The sequence below is a fragment of the Penaeus japonicus genome, unplaced genomic scaffold, assembly GCF_977035675.1.
Source record: "Penaeus japonicus unplaced genomic scaffold, GWHDUDI00000001_assembly GWHDUDI00000038, whole genome shotgun sequence".
Lineage (NCBI taxonomy): Eukaryota > Metazoa > Arthropoda > Malacostraca > Decapoda > Penaeidae > Penaeus > Penaeus japonicus.
In genome coordinates, this window is record NW_028234440.1 from 24073344 (window position 1) to 24083343 (window position 10000).

The window sequence follows — 10000 nt, forward strand, 5'->3', positions numbered from 1 at the left end:
AATGGCTCTAATATGCATTTTAAGCATTTTTGGGTATTTTTAGGATCGTATATATTGCTTGCATTTTATTTTTATTTCCCCTTTTTTCTCGCAATTCCTCTTTGCACTGATATAACGATAAACAGCGCATTTAACTGTAATCCTTTACGTGATCAGAATGGCTCTAATATGTATTTTAAGCGTTTTTTTTTTTTTTTTTTTTTTGAGGGTCGTATATATTGCTTGCATTTTTTTATTTCCTCTTTTTTCTCTCAATTCCCTTTTGCTCTCTGACGAAAATCAGCACATTTAGCTGTAATCCTTTACATTATCAGAATGGCTCTACTATACATTTTAAGTATTTTTGGGTATTTTTAGGATCGTATATATTACTTGCATTCTCTTCCCCCTTTTTTAATCAGCGTTTTTAGCTATAATCCTTTTCATTATCAGAAGTGCTCTAATATGTATTTTAAGCATTTTTTTTTTTTTTTGAGGATCATATATTACTTGCATTATTTTCTTTTACTTTTTTCTCACAATTCCTTTTTGCTTTAATATAACGAAAATCAGCGCATTTAACTGTAATCCTTTACATTATCAGAATGGCTCTAATGTGCATTTTAAGCATTTTTGGGTATTTTTAGGATCGTATATATTAATTGCATTTTTTAAAATTTCCCCCTTTTTTCTCGCAATTCCTCTTTGCACTGATATAACGATAATCAGCGATAATTTTTGTTTTTTTTGAGGGTCGTATATATAACTTGCATTTTTTTTATTTCCTCTTTTTTCTCTCAACTTCTTTTTTCTCTAATATGACGAAAATCAGCGCATTTAGCTTTAATCCTTTACATTATCAGAATGGCTCTAATATGTATTTTAAGCCTTTTTTGAGGATCGTATATATTACTTGCATTTTTTCTCTCTTTTTTTTCTCACAATCCTTTTTGCTCTAATATAACGAAAATCAGCACATTTAACTCTAACGTGTATTATATTATATATATATTTTTTCAGGATCGTATGTATTACTTTTTCGCAATTGTTTTTCTTTCATTTCCTTTATTCTAATATCTAATATGTAATATATATTTTAATATGTATTTTAATATGCATTTTAAGCAATTTTTTTTATGGCACCTTCTTTCTTGCAATTTTTTTTTTCAATTCCTTTATTCTAATATCTATCTATATGCATTTTAAGTATTTTTTTCTTTTCTTTTTTTTTCAATTTCTTTATTCTAATATTTAATATATGATATATTTTTTAATATGCATTTTAAGCATTTTTTTTCAGGATCATATATGTTGCATTTTTTTTCTTGCACTTTTTTTCTCGCAATTGCTTTTTTTCAATTCCTTTATTCTAATGTCTAACATCTAATATATATTTCAATATGTATTTTAATGTGCATTTTAAGCATTTTTTTTCAGGATCATATATATTGCATTTTTTTTCTTGCACCTTTTTTCTCGCAATTGCGTTTTCCTTTAATATAACAAAAATCAGTGAATTGAACTGTAATCCGTTTCGTTATCAGAATGGCTCTAACGTGTATTTTAAGCATTTTATATATATCTTTTTCAGGATCGTCAAATGGATTTTTTTTTCGTGCACCTTTTTTCTCGCAATTGATTTTCTTTCAATTTTCTATTCTAATATCAGTAATTGAATATAATATATATTTTAATATGTATTTTTAATAATCATTTTAAGCATTTTTTTCAGGATCGTTTATTTGCATATTTTTTCTTGCACCTTTTTTCTCGCAATTGTTTTTTTTCCATTTCCTTTATTCAAATATCAGTAATATAAATGTATATTTTAATATGCATGGCTCTAACGTGTATTTCAAGTATTTATGGCTTTTTTCAGGATCGTATATATTATTTTTTTTTCTTGCACCTTTTTTCTCGCAATTGATTTTTCCTTTAATATAACAAAAATCAGTGAATTGAACTGTAATCCGTTTCGTTATCAGAATGGCTCTAACGTGTATTTTAAGCATTTTTGGCTTTTTTTCAGGATCGTCATTTTTTTTTTCTTGCACCTTTTTTCTCGCAATTGATTTTTTCAATTCCTTAATTCTAATATCTAATATCTAATATATATTTTGATATGTATTTTAATATGCCTTTTAAGCAATTTTTTTCAGGATTGTATATATTGTATTTTTTTTCTTGCACCTTTTTTTCTCGCAATTGATTTTTCCTTTAATATAACAAAAATCAGTGAATTGAACTGTAATCCGTTTCGTTATCAAAATGGCTCTAACGTGTATTTTAAGCATTTTTGGCTTTTTTTCAGGATCGTCATTTTTTTTTCTTGCACCTTTTTTCTCGCAATTGATTTTTCCTTTAATATAACAAAAATCAGTGAATTGAACTGTAATCCGTTTCGTTATCAGAATGGCTCTAACGTGTATTTTAAGCATTTTTGGCTTTTTTTCAGGATCGTCATTTTTTTTTCTTGCACCTTTTTTCTCGCAATTGATTTTTCCTTTAATATAACAAAAATCAGTGAATTGAACTGTAATCCGTTTCGTTATCAGAATGGCTCTAACGTGTATTTTAAGCATTTTTGGCTTTTTTTCAGGATCGTCATTTTTTTTTTCTTGCACCTTTTTTCTCGCAATTGATTTTTCCTTTAATATAACAAAAATCAGTGAATTGAACTGTAATCCGTTTCGTTATCAGAATGGCTCTAACGTGTATTTTAAGCATTTTTGGCTTTTTTTCAGGATCGTCATTTTTTTTTTCTTGCACCTTTTTTCTCGCAATTGATTTTTCCTTTAATATAACAAAAATCAGTGAATTGAACTGTAATCCGTTTCGTTATCAGAATGGCTCTAACGTGTATTTTAAGCATTTTTGGCTTTTTTTCAGGATCGTCATTTTTTTTTCTTGCACCTTTTTTTTCGCAATTGATTTTTCCTTTAATATAACAAAAATCAGTGAATTGAACTGTAATCCGTTTCGTTATCAGAATGGCTCTAACGTGTATTTTAAGCATTTTTGGCTTTTTTTCAGGATCGTCATTTTTTTTTTCTTGCACCTTTTTTCTCGCAATTGATTTTTCCTTTAATATAACAAAAATCAGTGAATTGAACTGTAATCCGTTTCGTTATCAGAATGGCTCTAACGTGTATTTTAAGCATTTTTGGCTTTTTTTCAGGATCGTTGTTTTTTTTTTCTTGCACCTTTTTTTCGCAATTGATTTTTCCTTTAATATAACAAAAATCAGTGAATTGAACTGTAATCCGTTTCGTTATCAGAATGGCTCTAACGTGTATTTTAAGCATTTTTGGCTTTTTTTCAGGATCGTCATTTTTTTTTCTTGCACCTTTTTTTTCGCAATTGATTTTTCCTTTAATATAACAAAAATCAGTGAATTGAACTGTAATCCGTTTCGTTATCAGAATGGCTCTAACGTGTATTTTAAGCATTTTTGGCTTTTTTTCAGGATCGTCATTTTTTTTTTTTGCACCTTTTTTTTTCGCAATTGATTTTTCCTTTAATATAACAAAAATCAGTGAATTGAACTGTAATCCGTTTCGTTATCAGAATGGCTCTAACGTGTATTTTAAGCATTTTTGGCTTTTTTTCAGGATCGTCATTTTTTTTTTCTTGCACCTTTTTTTTCGCAATTGATTTTTCCTTTAATATAACAAAAATCAGTGAATTGAACTGTAATCCGTTTCGTTATCAGAATGGCTCTAACGTGTATTTTAAGCATTTTTGGCTTTTTTTCAGGATCGTCATTTTTTTTTTCTTGCACCTTTTTTTTCGCAATTGATTTTTCCTTTAATATAACAAAAATCAGTGAATTGAACTGTAATCCGTTTCGTTATCAGAATGGCTCTAACGTGTATTTTAAGCATTTTTGGCTTTTTTTCAGGATCGTCATTTTTTTTTTCTTGCACCTTTTTTTCGCAATTGATTTTTCCTTTAATATAACAAAAATCAGTGAATTGAACTGTAATCCGTTTCGTTATCAGAATGGCTCTAACGTGTATTTTAAGCATTTTTTGCATTTTTTCAGGATCGTAATTTTTTTTCTTGCACCTTTTTCTTCGCAATTGATTTTTCCTTTAATATAACAAAAATCAGTGAATTGAACTGTAATCCGTTTCGTTATCAGAATGGCTCTAACGTGTATTTTAAGCATTTTGGATTTTTTTCAGGATCGTCATTTTTTTTTCTTGCACCTTTTTTCTCGCAATTGCTTTTTCCTTTAATATGATTAAAATCAACTATATTAACTGTAATCCGTTTCGTTATCAGAATGGCTCTAACGTGTATTATAAGCATTTTCAGGGTTTTTTTCAGGATCGTCATTTATTTTGTTTCTTGCACCTTCTTTCTCGCAATAGCTTTTTCCTTTAATATAACGAAAATCAGCGATTTTAAGTGTAATCTGTTTCGTTATCAGAATGGCTCTAACGTGTATTTTAAGCATTTTCGGATTATTTTGAGGATCATCATTTTTTTTCTTGCACCTTTTTTCTCGCAATTGCCTTTTCCTTTAATATAACGAAAATCAGTGCATTTACCTGTAATCCATCTCGTTATCGGAATGCTTCTAACGTGTATTTTATGCATTTTCGGTTTTTTTTCAGGATCGTCATTTTTTTTTCTTCCACCTTTTTTCTCGCATTTGCTTTTTCCTTTAATATAATTAAAATCAGCGATTTTAACTGTAATTCGTTTCGATATCAGATTGGCTCTAACGTGTATTTTAAGCATTTTTTTTCTTGCACCTTTTTTCTCGCATTTGCTTTTTCCTTTAATATAACGAAAATCAGCGCATTTAACTGTAATCCATCTCGTTATCAGAATGTCTATAACGTGTATCTTAAGCAATTTCGTTTTTTTTTTAAGATTGTCATTTTTTTTTCTTGCACTTTTTTTCTCGTAATTGCTTTTTCCTTGAATATAACGAAAATCAGCGCATTTAACTGTAATCCGTTTCGTTATTAGAAGGGCTCTGACGTGTATTATAAGGATTATTTTTTTTCAGGATCGTCATTTTTTTTTTTTGTTGCACCTTTTTTCTCGCAATTGCATTTCCTTTGATATAACGAAAGTCAGCGTATTTAACTGTAATCCTTTTCGTTATTAGAAGGGCTCTGACGTGTATTTTAAGCATTTTCTTTTTTTTTTCAGGATCGTCATTTTTTTTCTCTTTCACCTTTTTTCTCGCAATTGATTTTTCCTTTCATATAACGAAAATCAGCGATTTTAACTGTAATCCGTTTCGTTATCAGAATGGCTCTAACGTGTATTTTCAGCATTTTCGGATTATTTTCAGGATCGTCATTATTTTTTCACGCATATTTTTTCTCGTAATTGCTTTTTCCTTTAATATAACGAATATCAGCGCATTAAACTGTAATCCATCTCGTTATCAGAATGGCTCTAACGTGTATTTTAAGCATTTTCGTTTTTTTTTCAGGATCGTCATTTTTTTTCTTGCACCTTTTTTCTCGCAATTGTTTTTTCCTTAAATATAACGAAAATCAGCGCATTTAACATTAATCCATCTCGTTATCAGAATGGCTCTAACGTATATTTCAAGCATTTTCGTTTTTTTTCAGGATTGTCCTTTTTTTTCTTGCACTTTTTTCTGGAAATTGCTTTTTACTTCAATATAACGAAAATCAGCGATTTTAACTGTAATTCGTTTCGTTATCAGAATGACTCTAACGTGTATTTTAAGCATTTTCGGGTTTTTTTCAGGATCGTCATTTTCTTTTCTTGCACCTTTTTTTCTCGTAATATCTTTTTCCTTTAATATAACGAAAATCAGCGCATTTAACTGTAATCCGTTTCGTTATCAGAATGGCTCTAACGTGTATTTTAAGCATTTTCGGTTTTTTCCAGGATCGTCATTTTTTTTTCTTGCACCTTTTTCGTGCAATTGCTTTTTCCTTTAATATGAGAAAAATCAGCCATTGAAACTGTAATCCGTTTCGTTATCAGAATGGCTCTAACGTGTATTTTAAGCATTTTCGGGATTTTTTCTGGATCGTCATCTTTTTTTTTCTTGCACCTTTTTTCTCCCAATTGCTTTTTCCTTTAATATAACGATTATCAGCGCATTTAACTGTAATCCGTTTCGTTTTCAGAATGGCTCTAACGTGTATTTTAAGCATTTTCGACCTTTTTCAGAATAGTTTTTCTTTTCTAGCACCTTTTTACTCGTAATTACTTTTCCTTTAATATAACAAAAATAGGTGCATTTAACTGTAATCCGTTTTGTTATCAGAATGCCTCTAACGTATATTTTAAGCTATTTCGTTTTTTTTTTCAGGATCGTCTTTTTTTTCTTGCAACTTTTTTATCGCAATTGCTTTTTCCTTTAATATAACGAAAATCAGCGATTTTAACTGTAATCTGTTTTGTTATCTAACGTGTAATTTAAGCATTTTCTTTTTTTTTCAGGATCGTCATTTTTTTTCTTGCACCTTTTTTCTTGGAAACTAACGTGTATTTTAAGCATTTTCGTTTTTTTTTTCAGGATCGTCATTTTTTTTCACTTGTACCTTTTTTAACTGCATTTAACTGTAATCCGTTTCGTTGTCAGAATGCCTCTAACGTGTATTTTAAGCTATTTCGTTTTTTTTCAGGATCGTCTTTTTTTTCTTTCAACTTTTTTATCGCAATTGCTTTTTCCTTTAATATAACGAAAATCAGCGCATTTAACTTTAATCCGTTTCGTTATCAGAATGGCTCTAACATGCATTTTAAGCATTTTCGTTTTTTTCTTCAGTGTAGTAGTGTGGGACGCCCTATACCTGTGGCGAATAGGCGTAGTACCGTTGAATACCACTACTAAATGTAGTGTGCAGATGTACGGAATGACAGTGCAATTACTCAATGCCAAATGAGTATAATATGGAGATGTTTGATGATGAGTATATACATAGAATTAGTCCGCTTGGCACGTCACTCTTCCTTTGCTGCCACCACCCAGTTATACGTCTGGGAACGTCATGTGTGTGTGGGGGTGTAAGAATCGTGTGCAAGAGAGTGTAAGGGAAAAACAGGAGTGTGGGCGTGGATGTATGTGTGTATAATATGCGTGTATGAAAGTGGTTTGGTAGCGTGCGAACCGAGGGGGTGGTGGGTGTATGAGATGTGTGAATGTATGAACGAATAACTGAACGAATGTGTGAGTGAGTAAACAGTTGAGAGACTGCGTGCTTAAACCGACTCGATGTGTACTAATTATTCCTATATGTGCGAGCCTTCAGAGTAATCAACATGTACCTGGAGATTTCAACCATAGGTAAATAGTAATCCTAGAGGCCATCATCTAAGGCGACTTCAACTCTCAGGTAAGTAGTAATCCAAACCTTTAAAAACAATGAAACCAGCTTCCAGGTAAGTACATAAATTTCTTCTGTGACCAATTTTTTTTAGATAATTTATAAATGAATAGGCCAGGAGTATATCCTACGCTCATTCACATATACTGGTCTAATAAATTTAATTTGATGATTATTTTAACGTATGCTCAACCTGCCAGTATCATCAAGATAGAGTTGTATTATTATACTATTGTTAATATCTTTTTTCTTTTCCAGATACAGAATTCAAGTTAATCTTTCTATTCGGATAAAATATTTGAATAATTCTCTTCAGATGGAAAGCTGAAATTGATCTCTTCGTTTCAAATACAATATTCAGATTAATATTTTTTTCCAGTTTTAAGGTAAAATATTTCGTATCCTCCTTCAGCCAAAGTATCCACAATGAGAAACAAATTAAAATGATTTAAAATGAATATGCAAACTTTAAAATAATAATCATTCACTCGGTATTTAAAACATATGATTCAGAAACACTTCACAGATAATTTCGTTTATTATGTGCAGAAATACCGTAATCATTAAATAACAGAACAATTGACATAAATGTAAAAATAAATGAACTTTATAGTTGTTGGCCTTTGCTCCACAGACGTTCACTCTTAGACACCGTTCAAGATGTGACATATATATACATAGAAATATCCGATGGTATACAAACAGTAGCAAAAGGGACCTTAACTAACACAATAAAAATAGATAAATAGCGAAACGAATCAACTTAGAAATCGGGGTTGATGTCACCCCAATAAAATTAATCTAAAATGGATGTGGAGGCGGAAATACCGGAATGATACTAGGCAATATCCTAAAGACTGAATATAGATTAACTTAATAATTGTACTAAAATAACTGCGTATAGGGGCAAGCAGTTATAAACAATTAAAAGAAACGAATTATTAGCTTGACTAATATAAATGAAATATGGCGAATTGACGCAGTCACATAGATGACACCACACTATATAGTTTTCTGAAGAATTTAGTCACGAATAAAGTAAAAAAAAAAAAAAAAAGAGTCAAGTTGTCTATGTTATACCTGGCGTTAATTTTGATGCAATAATAACCACTCTCGACCTGAATTTCACAACTGTACACTACCAATAACTTATCTGATTGCTGGACGAGATAGAAAAATCAGCCAGGGTACTCGAAGAGAGAGAACAAAGCTTTCTGACAAGACAAACGTGTTGAACAAAGGCTGGAAGCGGGCTCCGCTGGAAGCCCACGTGGCAGCTCTTATATACAGAGCTTTCGAGTTATCTTAAAATACTACGTAAAAGTAAATAAACACGTAAAATAACTAAAAATGAAAAACTTTTCTTAAAATGGAATTAATGAAAAATAAAAATGACTCTTAAAACGCAGAGGTAAAAGAACTAACGTAAATAAAAACAAACCCGAATCTAAACAAAAGAATGTCGGGAATAAAATACGCTAAAAAGGCGTAAAATCTCTTAAAACTGAAAAAATAAGTAAAAATGCAAAACCGATTAAACGTCTAAAGATGCTGCTGCTTAAGAAACAACCTCCCGACCTTCTCAATGCAATAAAAGCTCGAATGTTCTATGTACAAAAGATTACGTATTGCAGTGTCATCAACACAAATATATATCCTAGCATTTGAAATGAAAACTCCTTACATCCTAAAAACATTGATAAACATTTAAAAGAGGACGATGCGGCGCGACAACGCGATTTACGTCGCAGAAGAGCAGATAGAAGTGCAGCGAATGATTCTGGTGGCATCTGGCAACTGCAACTAATGTTTATATTCATCTTTTCAGGCCAGGAGATGCTGGAATGGCCTGATATCGTTCTAGGTTGATAGGGCATCCACTTGTCATGCTGCTACGTCGACCCGGAAGCAGCGAGATGATGAAGCTGCGCCAGAGTCGTATCTAACATCACTCGATATCGCCAAAGGGTTTGCCAGGGGTCACTGGTGTTTCAATATTGCTTCCTCGCTCAAGATACGTTCCTGTAAAATCATGGCATTCAATTTCAATCTTAATTGAGGCAGGGCGCACCTTTATGTAACGTAATCGAGGGCGATTGCGGTATCAGAATGGCTCTAACGTGCATTTTAAGCATTTTTGGGTATTTTCAGGATCGGTTACATATCTGCCTTTTTTTTTTTTGGCTTTTTTCCACCTTTTTTCTCTCAATTGCTAAATCCTTTAATATAACGAAAATCAGCGCATTTAACTATAAAACGTTTCATTATCAGAATGGCTCTAACGTGTATTTTAAGCATTTTCGGGTATTTTCAGGATCGGTTACATTGCTGCATTTTTGGGCTTTTTTGCACCTTTTTTCTCGCAATTGCTTTTTCCTTTAATATAACGAAAATCAGCGCATTTAACTGTAATCCGTTTCTTTATCAGAATGGCTCTAACGTGTATTTTAAGCATTTTTTGGGTATTTTCAGGATCGGTTACGTTACTGCCTTTTTTTGCTTTTTTGCACCTTTTTTCTCATAATTGCTTTTTCCTTTAATATAACGAAAATCTGCGCATTTAACTGTAATCCGTTTCGTTATCACAATGGCTCTAACGTGTATTTTCAGCATTTTTGGGTATTTTCAGAATCGGTTACATTACTGCCTTTTTCTTTTTCTTTTTTTTTGCTTTTTTCTTCTTCTTT